Source organism: Balaenoptera musculus, chromosome 5 (genome assembly GCF_009873245.2).
Source record: "Balaenoptera musculus isolate JJ_BM4_2016_0621 chromosome 5, mBalMus1.pri.v3, whole genome shotgun sequence".
Classification (NCBI taxonomy): Eukaryota; Metazoa; Chordata; class Mammalia; order Artiodactyla; family Balaenopteridae; genus Balaenoptera; species Balaenoptera musculus.
The window spans coordinates 75,427,145-75,445,811 of NC_045789.1; the positions used below are offsets into that span (position 1 = coordinate 75,427,145).

The following is an 18,667-nucleotide window of genomic DNA, read 5'->3' on the forward strand; positions in this document are numbered from 1 at the left end:
GGTAGTTGTAATTATTGCTTTTAGATATTCAGTGAAAAGCTGCGCTGTCCTTACCACCTTACTCTTAAAATTTGTCATCCTGAGTTTGTTTGTTTCCTATGTTTTTGCATTCTTGGTAATATTTGGTATAAGAATTCACACATACACACACACACTCTCTCTCTCTCTCTCTCTCTTTCTCTGTCACAAGTGCTCACCCACTTGACCGACACCCATTCATACACCAAACCTCCAAACCAAAAATATTCTTCCTAATGCTTAAAGCATGTCACACATCCAGAATTTATAAAAATTCTTATATAATATACTGAATTACTCTTATATACAAGGCAGATTTTCTGGGTTCCTTTTGTAGTCAAAAGGAATTTAGTCTGAAGTCAGTAGTTTTTTGGAAACGCTGCCTTAGTATCGTTGAAAAATTGCTTCCATTTTCCTTTCATCAGAACCTAGCAATTTAGTTTTATACGATATTTAACATGATTATAATCTTAGACTTGTTCTGGATTTTGACCCTTTACTAAGTAACCTGCTGATAATTTTCTTGTCACTACTGATAGCTTTAGATTATTTCATTTGGGAGTAATAAAACTGTTTCTCTTAAAAAATATAGGTAGATAAACAGATTTAAAACTTTCTTGTCACTCTGGCCTTTTTACTTCCCATCCTGGCTACTTCAAATTGCTAAAGTTCATGGGATTTAATAAGGTTCACAATTACAGAATAACAGCTAAGGGAAAACTTGAGGTCACAAGTTTGAAATGTTTGTTTTAGGAAGAGTTTCAGATCTGTTCCTCTCTTTGTATGCTGTGGAGCTCATGTTAATCCTGGTTCAGGTGGTCCCAGATGTCACAGGTTAGCTTTCAGGAACCGTCCTCCAGTGCATCTTCTGGCCCCTTCTCCCCTTACCTCCCAGCTGCCTAAACTGACAGACTCAACCCCCAGAGTGGGCTCCATCTCTTCACTGCTTGAAGAGGAGTGTATTTACTCTGCTTAAGTGCTTCAGGTCCTCTTGATCCATTGTTATGTACGGACTGTTTTTATTATCCATGAATCATGTTTTACCGCTCCTTTTTCTTTCTCTGTCCCTTCTATTTTTCTCTGCCTCTTACCAATAAATCCATTTCCAGTTCCAAATGGATAAAGTAAAATAAATGAGGGTTTAGTTCTTGTGTAATTTTTGCCTCTATCTTTTTTCTGCCAGGCTTATCATAAACCCAATTATTGGTAGTGATTAGTAGAAAGGATGAAGGGCACTCACTCCAAGTTACCTACCCCAGATACAATGAAAAGAAAAAAAAACAATATTTGCTAAAAATAGAACATTTCTAAGAAATCATAGTAGTATTTTTTGAGTACTTTCTATATACCAGGAAATTTTCTAAGCACTTTATATGTGTGTTCATACATAAAGTGTTTAGAACTCAACAACTCAAGTGAAGTAAGAATTACTGTTTTTGTCTGCAGCAAGCAGAACAATGTAATGGACGTCCATCTTGTTTCTAGGAAGGTGCATTTAAAAAATCATTTGTTTCCTTTTAGTCAGTAGTGGTGTATGAATAAAATATTTCAGTTAAATTTCCTTCTCTATGAAATGTCAGAGCTTTTGTCTTCTTGGGTCTTCCCCAGATCCATTTGTTACAGTAGGTTTGCTATTAAATTTTCAGGCTGCTGTTGAGCGTTTTGTATCTGGCAATTTTAACACCTCCCTTCGTTCGGTACCACCCACTCAAGTTCATTTCAGGTGCCCTTAGCAAATGACTCCCAAGGCATTTAAGTGGCCAAAGCTCATTGACCAATGAGGAGAGGTGTGCCATGTATAACAGAGTTACGCAGTTCCTGGATCAGGAACGAAGTTTGCTTAAGGAAAGCTTTTGTTACCATTAGCCTGTTGCATCCAGATTTCAACCCTGGAAAGGTAGGGGACACCTTATTTGTTGTAATTGGAAGAGAGGAGTTGGTTAAAGTAATTTAGATCATGTAGAATAAACAAATGATCTGTTTTGTTTTTAACCGAAGGCAAAAAAAAAAAAAAAAGAAAAAAAAAGGAAGTTTGTGAGAATTTCAAATGCTGCACAGTTTGTCTTACCAGCAGCAAAACCGAAATTCCTAAGCTAAGAACATTTTTTAAAAAAATTAGTTTGTCTAGCATCTCTTCACTTTAACAAACTTGAAAAAACTAGGTGGAAAAAAAAAGTCATGTTTTCATAGATTGCTGCTATTTTAATTATGGGACAAAAAGCAGGAATTTATCAATAATGTCCACATTTATTTTCCAAAGTCATTTCAGAGTCAGTCGTTGAAGAAATTTTAAGTGATGTGGTAAGGAAAAATGAGAAATTAATGGAATTAGCTCTTGAGAGTTACTGCACAGAAGTTAGTGATAATGACTTTTCCTCTGAGTAAAGTGCTGGTATAAGAAGACTCTCTTGTATCAATCATTTTTTTCAAACCAATAGTAAAGTTTATAAAATGGAATTAGTTAAGTGTAGGTTTATATACTTTAAAGACTATATAAATTAGTTTCACTTTTATTAGAACGAATAGTTTAGTTATATTTTATGTGCTGTTTAGATTTGTTCTAATATTAACTCAAAGAAACCAGAGATAAAGCATCTTTATTCGCTTCTTTCTACCTGGAAATGGAGCGATTTGGATAGCATTTGAAGCTAATCCTGAAAAGAAAAACCCTCTTCATTATGAATAAAGTATGATGAATCAATGTTGCGACAAAATGTATACATTAAAAAAATATATTATTATACTTATTCATTAGCCTACATCTAATGTTTAGTATCAGAAGGTAAGTTTGAGTTCAAAGAAAAGTTTAACTTGTTTCCCATGATTGCTTTTTCCCAGAAATGGCTTAATATGGGCTTTAAAAGCTGTAAATTTAAAAGCTGTAAATTTCTAACAGAAATTAGATAATACATTTGTTTAAAAATATAATATGAGAGATGGTACCATCTGGTAAGAATTTTTTTTAATTTTTATTTTATATTGGACTATAGTTGATTAACAACGTTGTGTTAGTTTCAGGTGTACAGCAAAATGATTCAGTTATACATGTATCTGTTCTTTTTCAAATTCTTTTCTCATTTAGGTTGGTGCAGAATATTGAGCAGAGTTAATTTTAGTGTTTAGTTGAGACTCTATTTTTGTTTAACCTGTAAAGAGAAGTTTTTTAGTGCACATTATCACTAGGTATAAATGCCCAGTGATTTCAGTTATCTCAGATTCTCCCCTTTTCAAAACTTATTTTTATATGCTCCTTTAAAAGACTTGCATCCTGAAATTTTCTACTTACATTCGATTTGTTCATAATGCCACTTTATGAGACGTTTACTCTCGAGATCTCCCTCGTAAGTCTCTTGCTGTGGGTGACTCTTTGGGGGAGGTGGATGTGGATCGAGCACCAGTCACGGAGTTAACTATTCACAGCAGCCATCTTCTGTGGTACAAGCAAATGCTGTTTCTCAATTCCAAGCTGAGGTTCAAAGGTTTAGACTAACTTCACAGATCAGAGGTCAGGCACGAATTGCTGCAATTTGTAGTTCAGTTCTGCCGATATGACAGAATTTCACAGCTATGATGATTGCTTTTTCCACTTCTGCACACAGGCCAGGCCGGGCAGTTAACAGCATAATTTGTACAAGTCAGCCCTTGGCACCCAAGTTTAATGAGTAACTAGCTGGTGCCTTAGGTTTCACTGGTACAAGGTGCACATTATAAAAAGGGTCAAATGTCAATGCACAAAGATGGAGGGGGTTGGGTAGTGATATATCAATAACCACCGCCTGTGAATCATACGTAAAGAATTAGTAATTGTGTTAATTTTAAAAATAATTTCTGTGATGTGAATGTTAGTGTGTTTGTTTTCTTTGCTACTAAAACAGGTAGATTATTTTATTAAATGTTAGCAAGAAAGAACAATCTGATTAGAGATTACTGACAACCGTAGAAAGTGAAATTGCAGGCTCTGTTTACTCCTTTCATGGGGTCTCTGATTTCTCAAAAACTTCCCCAAATGTGCTAGCTTTTCAAGAATCTAGGGAACAAATTGGGTAACGAGGTATTTCTGAGCTCATGATATTTATGAGTATCTAACATTCTCTACTTTTCATCCAAAAAGTTAAACTCCTGTCTTTATTTCTAACCCAAGTTGAGAATATCTTTTACTGTTTAAAGTTGAATATTGAGATGCTTCAAAAAATTCTTAGATGTTGGGCCTTGAAAATCCATGGGTTTGCCATTCACAGTTTTGACTTCTCATAAATGACTCTGAAGCTGCAATATAAATACATATAGAGTAATTTGTCACTTTTGTTATAATACAAACTTCAGTTTTCCACTCTTCCAGACTGGGGTGTAGAAGCAATCGGATTCTTCCATAGAGCAGAATAATTAAGAGCACAGGTTCTGGTCTCAGACCTCCTGGGTTTGAATCCCAGCTTCATCATTTACAGTTAAAGGACCTGAGCAAATGGCCAGCCTCCCTCTGTTTAGTTCCCTCATCTCCAGGATGAGTATAACTATAGAATTTGCTTTGTGGGGTTGTAGTAATGATTAAATAAGACAGTGTACATGAAATGCTTAGCACGGTGCCTGGTGCATAATAAGTACTCTGTGAATATTAGCTGTTATTAATATTATTAAGTTACATGCTTTGTGAACAAGCCTCCCCTACCCTGTACATTATCCCAACTTGTTTAGACTTGGTCTTTCCTCTGTTCAATTCAGGAGGGACACAATAAGGCATAGTTGGGTAAGGCGATCTGGGAATGTTTTAGATGCATTCTTTTTGAACATCATGGGGAAGTGTATTTTTAAATTCCTCGGTTTCAAGTCTAGCACTCTTTTATATGCTAGTTTTCCCCCCTAATTGTTTTGCTGTCACATGGCAGAAGCTGTAAAAAAAGATAAATCCAAATCATCTGGTTTCCTTTGAGAGTTGTTTTCCTTCTGCCCTTTGGTGAGAAACATTTGAATTAAAAAAGAAAAAATCCATAAATGATACCATACCAGTGGGCTAAATTCTATCCCCAATGATATGTATTATACTTACTAGAATTCATTCTTTCTTTCCAGAAATGCCAGAAATGAAAATCTTAAAAAAGTGATTTTTTGTGTTCTATTTCTTCATTTTATTCCTATGCAACACAGAAGTGGCATTTGCATAAAAACATGATACTACCAATGACAATATATAAATTATGTGCTTAGCATTAAAAAAGTAGTAACAATCCCTCACACTAATTAAACTATGAAGCACCTACTCTGTGCTAGGATTGTGTGTGGGACACTGGGATTATAGTAATGAGTCAGATCTAGATTCTGCCCTGGGCAAGTTTACAATTGCCTGGAGAAGACTGCTATTATACCAACTACTGTAAGATTAAACCATATCAAGTTGCCAATATTCTACCATTTTTGTCCCCCCAAACAGCAATTTCATGAGGTTCAAGCCAGTGTTATGAGAAGTGCTGTGAGGGATTATATGATGTTTCAGGAATGTTTTGAGAGGCTCCAGGGATGACCTCTGAGGAGTGAAGTGTAAGGATGAGAAAAGCTGGCTAGGTAGGAGCATTGGTGAGGGTTTAAAGCACTGGGAACAGCAAGTGTTAAGGGGGAAGTGACACAAGATGAGGCTGGAGGAGGAGCCAAAGTTTTCCTTATACCCCTTACTAGGGATACTGATTTTATTCTAAGGGCAGTGGAAGGGAGTGTAGAGGTTTAAGCAGGAGGGTGACATAAAATTGTGTGTTTTTAAAAGGTCACTTTGCCTGTCTTGAGAGCCAGATTGATTGCAGCAGGCAAGAGTGGATGGGTCAAAGTCAGCTGGGATACTACTGCAGACATCCAGGCTGGAGTTGATGGTTGGCAGTTTACATGATGCTTTCAAATGTAGTGTCTCATTTTATCCTTGTAACGACTTTCACACGTGGTGTTAATAGCAGCTTCAGTATACCGGTGAGGATGCTGAGGCCAAAAAGCTAAGTGGCAACGGGTGGTCTCACACTGCTGGTGGCAGAGCAAGAACCAGAGCTCTGTTACTAGACTGTTGCCCTGGTAGTCTCCCAGTAGCTTTAGGCCCGTGTACTAGTGTCCCTGGGTGTGGGCAACTGGTTTATCTTTGGAAAGGATTTGTTTTTAAGAAACAGAATTCTCATTTGTTGGTGGAGGAGTCGGGGTGAGAAAGTTATTTTTCGCCTCGGTTTATGCGTGAGAGTTGAGAGAAGCAGAACGTGACATGGAACTTGATATTAGATTGGAACATCCTTTGGGAAACAATACATTTATTAATTTCACATACTTATTTACACCCTGCCTCATTGCAAAAGTGGATTTGAACAGCTTTCAAAAATACATATGGTAGACAAAATAAAGAAGAGAGGGTAAAAAAGTCAGGGTAGGCAAATTAAGGTGATGCTACAGGTGTCATAAGTCCAACAAACGATTGCCCTCAGATCCCACTATTTGTTGAAGAAGGACCCATGAGTAACTCTTAAGATTCAAATGCCTGAAAAATTGAAAACAAACCAGTGTTCTGCTCAGAACAGCTTTTTCTTCTACTGGAATCTAAGAAAATTTCCCCAGTTGGTCTTCCTAAAGACTTCATGATATAATGGACAATATTCATAGCTTTTTCACAGAACGAGGAGTGGGTGAGGGGTTGGAATGAATTAATTAACCCAGTTTATGTCTGGAAATATTTCTTTTCTCTAAGAACTTCCCCACAAATTTTACATGACCTTCAGTAAGACAGTTTCCTCCACAGTAAAATGGAGGATTTGTACTAGAGATCGACTTCTCAAACAGGGTACCCTGAGACACCCAATTTTGTGTCAGGAGGAGTGTGAAGCCACAGGAAGAAAGTAGCATGTGGGTTTCGCTCGAAGATTTTTATGACAAAATAATATTAAAATATTTACGAAATGGGTTATGTTTGGAGCCATTCTGGAAAATCAGATTTTTCTGGAAACAAATAGTCCTAAGTGTTTTATTTGGGGGAAATTTTCTGTTACTTGAATAGCTGTGAAAGGCATTTCAATAATTCTTCTTCCCATCATTAAGATTTAGCACAAAACTATATAAAACCTATAATTTCATTTATATATTAATAATTTGCTTCCAATTCATAGAGTTTACATGTCCATTACCATGATACTATTTCTCAAAGGAAAAAATTTGCCATTATAGAGAGAAAACTTACAGTTCTGCACAAGTATGTGCCAGGAATGGTGCTTTACAAGTATCTTCTCTGTTCTCCATGCAGTCCTGCAAGGAATTAGCTCCACTTTATGGATGTGGAGACTGAGGCTCAGAAAAGTTCAATAAATTTGTCTGGATTCACTTAACTCGTAAATGAATAGTGCAGGAGTTTACATTTTATTCTGTTGCGTTGACAGGGTAGAATTAATTTCAGGACACGGCTTGTAATTTGCACATTTATTTTTATTTATCAGACACTGTGATGCTGATCATTAGGTATTATCCAGGATGTAGCATTTAGAAAATCGACCTCACAGACGAGGGTGAGGATTATATGCTTTGAGATGTACAGAGTTTAACAGCAATTACTCTATGATTTATTTGAGGGTGTGGCTTTTTTTTTTTTTTAGTAGATCATTGATAATAAGGATTAAAGCCAGCTCATGATTTAGTTTTTTTTTTCTTTAACATCTTTATTGGAGTATGATTTAGTTTTTTGTTTTTTGGGTTTTTTATTTATTTAATTTATTTATTTTTGGCTTCGTTGGGTCTTCGTTGCTGCACGCAGGCTTTCTCTAGTTGCGTCACGTGGGGGCTATTCCTTGTTGTGGTGCTTGGGGTTCTCATTGCAGTGGCTTCTCTTGTTGTGGAGCACGGGCTCTAGGTGTGCAGGCCTCAGTAGTTGTGGCATGTGGGCTCAGTAGTTGTGGCTTGCAGGCTCTAGAGCACAAGCTCAGTAGTTGTGGCACATGGGCTTAGTTGCTCCGCTCCACGGCATGTGGGATCTTCCCAGACCAGGGCTCGAACCCGTGTCCCCTGCATTGGCAGGCGGGTTCTTAACCACTGCACCACCAGGGAAGCCCTGATTTAGTTTTATTGCTTGTGTTCCCATAAAGTTATGAATCCCATTGAATGCCTTGCCAGTCATTGCAATATACAGATAGTTATGGCAGAATAATTTTGGAGCTGTAACTGACTTTAGAAGCCATTTACTTATTTGTTTATTTATTTACTTATTTTGGCTGCGCCGGGTTTTAGTTGTAGCACACGGGATCTTCGTTGCAGCATGCGGGCTTCTTAGTTGCGGCATGCAGACTCTTAGTTTCGGCATGCATGTGGGATCTAGTTCCCCGACCAGGGATCGAACCAAGGCCCCCCCTGCATTGGCAGCGCGGAGTCTTACCCACTGGACCACCAGGGAAGTCCCTAGAGGCCATTTAATTGGCAGGTTCCAAATTGTGCTCTGTGGTCCTAAAGATCCTATGGTGTTTCCACACAGCCCCCGTGGATGATGGAGCAGAATGGGTGGAGATGCTTCCCCATATCATCCCCAACCACCAGTTTAGCCAGCTCCTGTTTTATCAGTTTGTTTCTGCATCGAGGTAAATTTTTGGTGGAAGAAAGGACACTACACCTAAAAAAACGAAGCAAAACAAAACAAATATTAAAAAACCAGTTTGAAAACTACTGGTAATCCAACTCTTTTATTTCTTCAGGGGAGAAAACTTTGGCTCAGCCACATAAAATAATTTGCCTGAGAACACAGAACAAGGCATGGCAGAGCTAGAGTTAAAATCCCAGTCTTCTAGGTGCTCCGAGTCTGGTGTTGCAGCCACTGTGCCATATGGAATCGTGGAAGTCATCTGGATAATTCAGATGGCTTAATGAGGGCTCTCCATAGTGAGGAGAGAATATTCCTGAAGTTTGGTAGATTATATTTCCAGATGTGAAATACAGGTAAAAGGTTTGTGCTTAGGATATATTTTAACGTCTCACCCAAAATACCCTTATCTTGAACTTAAGTTTCTTAATTTGAATGTGTTGTATATCATGACTTTTAAGATGATCCTAGGATCCCAAATCCTACTTTTTATAGTACTGCATGCAGAGAACATCCTCAGAAGAGTCTTAACTATTCATTTTAGGGCAGAATAACAAGTTGCTTTTATACCACTTCTAATCAGTTGGTAGTGGTTGGCTGGAGCGCTTGTTTCAGTGGTTTTTTGTTTTTTTGTTTTTTTTTTTCCGCCTCTGTGCGAGGGCCCTCCCCAGCTGCGGCAAGCGGGGGCCACTCCTCATCGCGGTGCGCGGGCCCCCCCCACCGCCGCGGCCCCCCCCGCTGCGGAGCACAGGCTCCAGACGCGCAGGCCCAGCAGCCGCGGCCCACGGGCCCAGCCGCTCCACGGCACGCGGGATCCTCCCAGACCAGGGCCCGAACCCGCGCCCCCCGCATCGACAGGCAGACTCCCAACCACTGCGCCACCAGGGAAGCCCCGTTTCAGTGGTTTTTGAGACCCTCTTTGGATTCAGCAGGCAAGAATGTGATGATTCATAGTGACGTGTGTCGTAAGCCCCCAAATGGGGGAGGGGGGCGCCATGCGCTAGATAGGATCGTCTCTGTAAAGAGCGCCACCTCTCCTTTTTGTGAATCTAAGCTACATGTGAATTCATTCCTAAACATTGTGTTGTGCATTTTGGAGTCGGTGGCAGGGGGTTGCGGATAAATAAGACAGGGGGGAAAATAAAACAAATGGAAGAAATTGGTCATTTTCTTATTACTGTTCCCTGTCTTTTCAAGGACAGGAGGAGGAATAAAGGGTTGCATTTCTTGGTTTGTAGAGACTATGGTCATTAGTAATAGCAGTTCATTTTTTGAAGGAAATGGCCCCAAATTCGTAATGCACATATGAAAATTATACTCAAATAGAAAACATTCCTAGCAATTTTGTTTTTACCTCTTAGGATTTGCCTCAAAGGGCACTCCACAAATTGGACTGAGAAATCCCAAGGAAGCTGCCTGAATCTCCTTGTATATTCTTATTCAACATCGTGTAAAGGACCAGACAAATCAAATTGGTGGGTTTTGGTAAGTACATCCGCTGGTGTCCTTTTCTTCTTCACTTAAGGAAAACATTAAATTTTCATTCTTATGAACCAAGCTGTCTGCTGTATAGACAATGCGTACCTGGTGTATGTTTATGTCGCAACGTTAGTAGTACATACAACTTGATAAGTCATTTGGTAAGTCATTTTGAACTGACAATATAAAATCCTTATTTCTTTGTTGTTTACATCTTTGTGGCCCAAGAGGAAAAACTACTGCTGATACGTGAGCATCTTAGGAATTAAGGAAAAATGTGTATTGCTTATAAATCTGTCTCCCTCACAAAAAAAAAAAAAAAGATCAAGGGTATTTCAATCAGAGTTGTCTTTCGAAATTTTGGATGCAAGGAAGGGTCCTGACTGTACAAGCTACAGAAGATACTGGTATGTTCTCGAACAATCCTTGTGCCTTCTCTAATTTCTGTTTCCTCACCTGTCATATAAGGTAAAAATAACTACTGTTATGTTAGACTCTCCAGATCATGGCAATCCAATGAATTACAACATATGTAAATATACTGTGACAACTATATAATTCTCCACAGACAGAAGGTATTATTATTCTGTGGGTGATAATCCTATGTATGCTATGGCAGGGACGGGGGCATAGAAGAAAGAGGCTGCTCGTATCAGCTTCACCCAGAGCCTTGGACGGGCAGCCCTCCCGGCCGCAGACACGGCCCTCACTTAGCTTTGAAAGGTAGAGGCAGTAGATCCCTGTGTGTTAGGGAGGGGCTACTGGTGACACTGATTGCCCAACGACTCCCCATGACCCCCCGAAGTCCCTTTTCATATCCTCTAGGCTGGGTTCTGGATTCAGGGACTCAGAGAGCTAAAATTGTTTTAATTATATATATTTTTTCTTCTTCTGAAAGCATATTAATGAAAGGAAACTTGGAAATTAAAGAATAACATAAAATTACTTATAATCCCACAATCGAAAGGTAACCGCAGTTAACATTATAGTATATTTAGTCCTTTTTAAGTTTTTAAAAATATTTCATATATATTCTAAAATATTTTTTAACAAGGTTAACAGAGTTGAGAACATGAAATAAGTATTCTAGCCTACAACTATGCTGTATTTTTATAGCCATTTCCATACTGTTGAACATTATGTTTGTTACATCACATATAAATACATACTATTATGTTCATTACATTATGCTATAAATACCACAGTAGTGAACATACCTGACTATAAATTTTATTCATGTCTCCAATTATTTTCTTGGGGTAAATTTCTATAAATGGAATTAATGAGAAGGAACTGCTTTTAATGACTACTGTAAAGCTCTTGATGTTGTCAAACTATCCTCCAGAAATGTACCAAATTATATTTGCCTTCCCATCCCCACCTATTATATATGACAACATTCATACCACTACACACATGTACAGATTGAATTCTGTCACGTTGAGAAGATTTAAAATTATAAATATTTCTACAGAAGCTCAGGAAGTATAAGCCTGTTCCCTCCCCCTGGCCCAGCCCAGCCTTAACCAACACCAGGTCTCTGAAGTAGAAGACAGTATCATCCAATCGACACTGCATCCACCTTGATCTCTCAGACCTATTCATGGGGGAAAGCACCTATGAGGCTGGCATTCATTCACTTGGCATTTATTACGACTGCTTGTGTTCATTTCTGTACTATATGCTTCCGGGGAACAAAAGAGCTTTTCTTTGTCTACGAGAAGCTTAATTCAGTTGGTGAGTCCAGACAAACAACAAACAAAAATACATAACCTTGGATAGGTTACTTAACTTCTCAAGACCTGTTTCTTCTTCTTTAAAGTGAGAGGTTCAATTTATCTATATCTAAAGGGTGTCTGAGGTGGTTTTTAGTAGAAATATGTGAGTACACAAGGTAGTGAAAACAGCAATAAAGATATCTAAACTTTGAACAACATGATGTGTTGTATAATTTCCATTATCCGACAGTGAAAGCACACCAGTTCTTGAGGAGAAAAAAAGTTTCCCTGCGTTAAATACTAGGAAAAAATTTCAAGTTAATCATATTTTTAAATGTAAAAGTAAAGTAATAGGAAAATCCTTCAAGATGGCCTCTAAGGTTTCTTTTAGCTCTAACATCTATAATTCATAAGTAATAGACAAAATAGCAAAGGCCGAGGACCCCCAAAGCAAAGGAATGGTCAGTGGGCTTCACAGAAATTTGTAGAGTTGTGACTAGAATTTTAAAGTGATAGTTTCTACAGATGAGTTCTATCTAATCATCATCCTCCCCACCCATACACTGAAAGTCTGTCCTAGTACTGGTACTGTTCATGAATTTTAATCAGATTTTCAAACTTTGGAACACACCAAACAGGTTTAAGGAGTAAATAAGTTTATGAATATTTAGCTATCCTTCGCCATTACCACTTACATCTACCTGAAATGTTAAAATTGTCTGACTCAACTACTGAGATACACTGAGCAATGTCAGGGAGACTGGGCCAAACTTTGGCAAGAAAGTCTGCCACTGGCCATTGCTCTCTCTTTGAAGTAGACTGTCCCTTGCAGTTTAACGCACAGTAGATACTTCATAAATATTTGCTGGATTCCTTTCTACTCAGATTTTGTGCCACTTTGTAATACCGGTTTGTTTTGTACGTAGAAAAAAAAGTTACATATATGTTGGAACAACTTCCAAAATCTAAAAGCATGAAGGAATTGTAATAATACCTCAGACTAGCTCTAATCTTAATCTTGGAACAAGGACACTTTCTGACTAGATTTCACACACTTGAAAAGTCTCAGTTGAAAAGCCAATATATTGATCATTTGCCTCTCTTTGCAATTTGAATCGTAAACATGAAGAAAAAAGCTGCATAACCTAGAACATCATTTGTCTAATCATTTTCCCATTTTCTCTTAAAAATCTGCATTCCTTTCTCCCTTTTATTCCATATATTAACTCTGCTGGTTTTCCATGACTTTTTTTTTTTTGTGGTAAAATATGCATAACATAAAATTTACCATTTTTAGGTGTACAGTTCAGAGACATTAAATACATTCCCATTGTTGTGCAAATATCACCACCATCCATCTCTAGAACTTTCTCACCGTCCTGTACTGAATCTTTGTACCCATTAAACAATAACTCTCCATTCCTCCCTCCCCCCAGCTCCTGGCAACCACCATTCTATTTTCTGTCTCTATAAATTTGACTATTCCAGGTATCTCGTATAAGAGGAATTATACAATACTTGTCCTTTTGGGTCTGGCATGTTTCACTTAGCATAATGTTTTCATGGTTCATCCATGTTGTAGCATGTGCCAGAATTTCCTGCCTTTATAAGGCTGAATAATTTTCTATTGTATATATACTACATTTTGTTTATCCATTCATGCACTGGTGAACATATGGGTTATTTCCACCTTTGGGCTATGTGAATAATACTGCTATGATCATGGGTGGTACTCATATCTGTTTGAATCCCTGTTTTCAATTCTTTTGGGTATTAATGCAGTAGTGGAACAGGTGGATCATGTGATAATTCTTTGTTTAACTTTTTGAGGATCTACCATACTGTTTTCCACAGCAGCCGCACCATTTTGTATTCCCACCAACAATGCACAAGGGTTCCAATTTCTCCACATTCCTGCCAACACTTATTTCTGTTTTGTTTTAAATCATAGACACCCCAACAGGTATGAAGTGGTATATTATTGTGGTTTTGATTTGCATCTTCCTAATGATTAGTGATGTTGAGCATCTTAGGCTTATTAGCTATTTGTGTATCATCTTTGGAGAATTGCCTATTTAGCCCTATGCCTATTTTTAAATTGGTTGGTTTGCTTTTTTATTGTTGAATTGTAGGAGTTCTTTGTATACTCTGGATGTTAATTCCTTAATATTTGGAGAAATTATTTTCTCCTGTTCCATGGGTTGCCTTTTCATTCTGCTTGCAGTGTTCTTTGATTCACAGAAGTTTTCATTTTGATGTAGCCCAATTTATCTATTTTTTTCTTTTGTTGCCTGTGCTTTTGGTGTCACAGAAATCATTGCCAAATCCAATGTCATGAAGTTTTTCCTCTATATTTTCTTCTAAGAGTTTTATAGTTTTAGCTCTTGCATTTAGGTCTTTGATCCACTGTGAGTCAATTTTTGTATATGCTGTATGGTAAGGGCCAGGCTTCCTTCTAAAGAGGTACTTTTCAAACCCATCACGTCTCAGTGAAGATGTGTGTCAGTTAAGCAACTGGCACACATATTCACATGTATGCTCATCCTCACTCAGTTTTCTTTCTCGTGTAGGCTTCGGTGGTTTCCCAACAGACAGATGAGAGAAAGCTGAAGCAATTGGGGAACTAACAGCCCAGCAGGCTCAGCTCTTATAACTAGGATATAGCAGTGAGAGCCATGATCCTGGCATTTTGAGGCAAACATGCTTGATGAAATCCCCAATAAAAGAACAGCAGAGGGGCAGTGAACATTGTGGTACATGCCTCTTTTTGAATTATGGTTTTCTCAGGGTGTATGCCCAGTAGTGGGATTGCTGGGTCATATGGTAGTTCTATTTTTAGTTTTTTAAGGAACCTCCATACTGTTCTCCATAGTGGCTGTATCAATTTACATTCCCACCAACAGTGCAAGAGGGTTCCCTTTTCTCCACACCCTCTCCAGCATTTATTGTTTGTAGATTTTTTTGATGATGGCCGTTCTGACTGGTGTGAGGGGTGGGATAGGGAGGGTGGGAGGGAGACGCAAGAGGGAGGAGATATGGAGATATATGTATATGTATAGCTGATCCACTTTGTTGTAAAGCAGAAACTAACACACCATTGTCAAGCAATTATACTCCAATAAAAATGTTAAAAAAAAAAAAAGAACAGCAGAGGTAGATAACATTTTAGGCTGAGAAGAAAAAAGGGAGTGTGTGTGTATGTGTTGTGTTCGTGTGTGTGTGTGCGTGTGTGTTATATGTACATATATGTGGCAGCAGAGGAAAAGAGAGAGGTCACTCCATTCACTGTGACTGTGAATTGTGGGCTACAGCAAATTTTTATTTATTTATGTTCGTACAAAAATAAATTTCTGTTGGTGCTGCTTTAGAGAAACCAAACTATATTAGCCACAGTTATGTGGGCAAACTGTATTTCCAAAACAGTTATCCTAGTTCTGTTTTACAGTGGACAGAACCTAAATGTGCTTACAGTGTAAAATGTGAAGGTCTGCTTAGCCTTCACTTGCAGAATCTTGAGAAGTAAGAAGAAACTACCAGGCCGTGTAAGCTGCCTCACCCAGTATCACCAGGACCAAAGGTCTGCCCTGCACTCGCTGCTCTGACAAGCTTGGAGATAACATCGCCCCACTAACATAACTCATAGTTGCAGGATTCTGCACATGAATTAGATTCTCAACATTAGAACCCAGTATTGGCAGCTGGGCATCCAAATCTCAAATAAATTAGTGTTTATCTACTATGACTCTGACTTCAGGACCTATGCGAAACACACTATGACCCAGTCTGTCCCCTTTTGTTTTTCATGGGGACTGGTTTACAGACATAAACTGTTTGCTGCTCTAGGTCCTCATCTTCTCTTTGCCATAAAAGGCGACTTAGAGAAAAAGGAAATAACTAAGCCTATTAAATTTTCTGATGTCAGGTGGGATAAGCTAAGCCACACTTTCTAAAAACAGTTTGCAAGACTGGTGTACTATATTTCCCTTGAAGCATTAAAATCATTTCACACTTTATTAACTCAAAGAATATCCAGTATTTCCCTGTGAGACTGGGAATAAATGACTAGCTTAAATCAGGGGCGTTTTTGTTGGTATGCTAGTTTTTCAATTGAAATACTAACTCCAAGTGCACACAAGGAAAGTACAGACTGCGTGAGACGTGAACAGCAATTACATCTCCAGCAATAGTCCCAGGAGTTTATTATACCTGAAAAATCATAAGCTTCCTGACACTTGACCATTTTATTCTAAATGCCCTAGGTTCAGGAAAACTCTGGAGATATATTTTCTGTTGATTTCCATTCTTAAATTTCAGTCTACATTTCATGAGTTTCTTTAACTAATATAGTTCTGCTTTCTGTATAACTTTTATACTCTATGCAACTTTTATGTAAATTTCCAGTTAACTTTAACTGCCTAGTTAAATTATAGAGACTGGGAAAACTGGTTCTCCTTCCCCTCCACCTTCTCTTCTTCTCCTTCTTTTAATAAATATCTTTCCTCAGAATAGAGCAACTTCCCTATGCCCGCCCCACCACCAAAAAAAAAAAAAAAACCTCTGCAAATTCTACCTTGAAAAAATGAGCAATTTAGTATTTAAATAATTTGTAATTGAGGAAACTCTCTTCCTTTCCCTAGTTTAAAACCATATATTACTACATTTTGTTCAAGTGGTGAATACCCAGTAAAAAGTGGTGTGTGTGTGTGTGTGTGTGTGTTATTTAAACAAGGATTAAAGCAAACAGCTACTAATCAGACAGTAGCATCGCTCTATTCCTATATGTTACTCTGGGGTACTTACTAACCAGGTATTTACATTTGAAAACCAGGGGTATTAAATGAGAATTTTTTTTAAATTGTATTTAGTCTTTATTAATTAATTTTTTATTTTTGGCTGTGTTGGGTCTTCGTTTCTGTGCGAGGGCTTTCTCCAGTTGCGGCGAGCGGGGGCCACTCTTAGACATCGCGGTGTGCAGGCCTCTCACTGTCGCGGCCTCTCTTGTTGCGGAGCACAGCCTCCAGACGCGCAGTCTCAGTAGTTGTGGCTCACGGGCCCAGTTGCTTCGCGGCATGTGGGATCTTCCCAGACCAGGGCTCGAACCCGTGTCCCCTGCATTGGCAGGCAGATTCTCAACCACTGCGCCACCAGGGAAGCCCAAAATGAGAATTTAAGATGAGAAAGAGAAAAAAATAATTAAGAAAAAGAAATTATGAAGAAATATGAATAAGGAGGAAAGACAGCAATAGTGATTTTTTTTCTCCCCTAAAACCAGAGGTCCCAGTGCTGCTTCCCCACCTTTTCCCCGCTGAACAAGAGGCTGCTTGCCTGTGTGGCAAGACAGATAGGTAAGTGACACTACTGGATCAAGAAACTTGGAGATTTCCTACATAGACAATTGTGAACTTCTATATTCTGTTCAGTATCAGATAAGTTTGTGATTTCTCTTCCACGTCATCAAGACCCACTACTGCATGGTAGAGAACTGCTCAGGAGCAGAGAAATACCAGGGAGAAAAGGACCCTATCCCAATGTGTGAGCTGAAGCACTGTGTAACACCCAGCCTTTCAAAACACCTGCGCATAAGAGAGCATATGGAAACTGCCTTCATGGTCAGGCACTGTCTTTGTGCCTGTTTCCTTGTGGCGGCCTAAAATCTCTACCAAATCCCTGAGACAATATAGTAGAAGCTAAGCATATTGGCTCAGGCAAAAAAAGAAGTCATGGAAGTCCTCCAGCTGCCTGACCAGTGCCTGCTTTACCAAGAAGTTTCTAGGGAGCCTTCGATACAGTCCATCAATCAATTGTTGGCGGGGCTTTTCCCCTTGACACTGCTGATGCCTGAGCTGTGCATTAGAAATGCCAGCTCCTGTACCGAAGCTGATCTATCCATTCTTTAATGTGCTCCTCCTGATCATGTCGACAGACGCTGGACAATACTTGGCATGGCTATTTGTGCACAGTTCTAAATGCAGGTAAACCACAGAAGTTAAATAAATAGATAAGTATAAATAGAAAAAAATATCCAAAGCAATTTACTGGTAGTTATACGTAATATTAAAATTCTTTTTGTAGCTTTATCCTACCATGTTTCTTATAAAAGACAGTGCTCATTCACTGGTTCTTTCATTAATTTTATCCTTTATTGAAATATTGTTTCATTCAGTGCTAGGCACTGGGGATACCAAAATAAAGGTCCCTGCCTTTGAAAAGCTTCAATTATACCTAATGAGATAAACCATATTCTTTTAATTTTTCTAATACATTTCAAACAGTGTAGAAGAAAGTGGAAATAGCCTAAAATGTCTAAAATCACTTCATAATAGAAAGTGAATTTGACTTTTTCTGTTATAAAGGGACCTCTCTCCGATGGCCCCATTTCTAATAGAGTCCAAGTTTTTATAATAAGAATTAAGCAGGGGCTTCCCTGGTGGCGCAGTGGTTGAGAATTCTGCCTGCCAATGCAGGGGACGCGGGTTCGAGCCCTGGTCTGGGAAGATCCCACATGCCGCGGAGCAACTGGGCCCGTGAGCCACAGCTACTGAGCCTGCGCGTCTGGAGCCTGTGCTCTGCAACAAGAGAGGCCGCGATAGTGAGAGGCCCGCGCACCGCGATGAAGAGTGGCCCCCACTTGCCGCAACTAGAGAAAGCCCTCGCACAGAAACGAAGACCCAACACAGCCAAAAATAAAAAAAAAAAAAATTAAAAAAAAAAAAAATAAAGAATTAAGCTGCTGAGTATTAGGGTTTAACTTTAGCCATACTTTTGCTAGAAGGACCTGTTCTTTAAACTATCATTTTCATTTCTCACTATATGCAAAATAATAATAATAATAAACCAAATATCACCAGAGGAAGACCAAAGGTAGAAAGCTAGTAAAGGG

General features: G+C 38.6%; 1 protein-coding gene across 4 annotated transcripts in view; it reads left to right on the plus strand.

The window, feature by feature from the left end:
- The window catches only part of RBM47 (RNA binding motif protein 47), a 271,935-nt gene that overhangs the window by 228,158 nt on the left and 25,110 nt on the right, over positions 1–18,667 (plus strand). The window contains exon 5 of one of the 4 annotated variants that reach the window (XM_036852163.1): positions 9,952–10,075. The exons of the other annotated variants lie outside the window; for them this stretch is intronic. The gene's annotated coding sequence lies outside the window, so the exon portion shown is untranslated. The remainder of the gene's footprint in view (positions 1–9,951; positions 10,076–18,667) is intronic. 4 annotated transcript variants of the gene reach the window in all.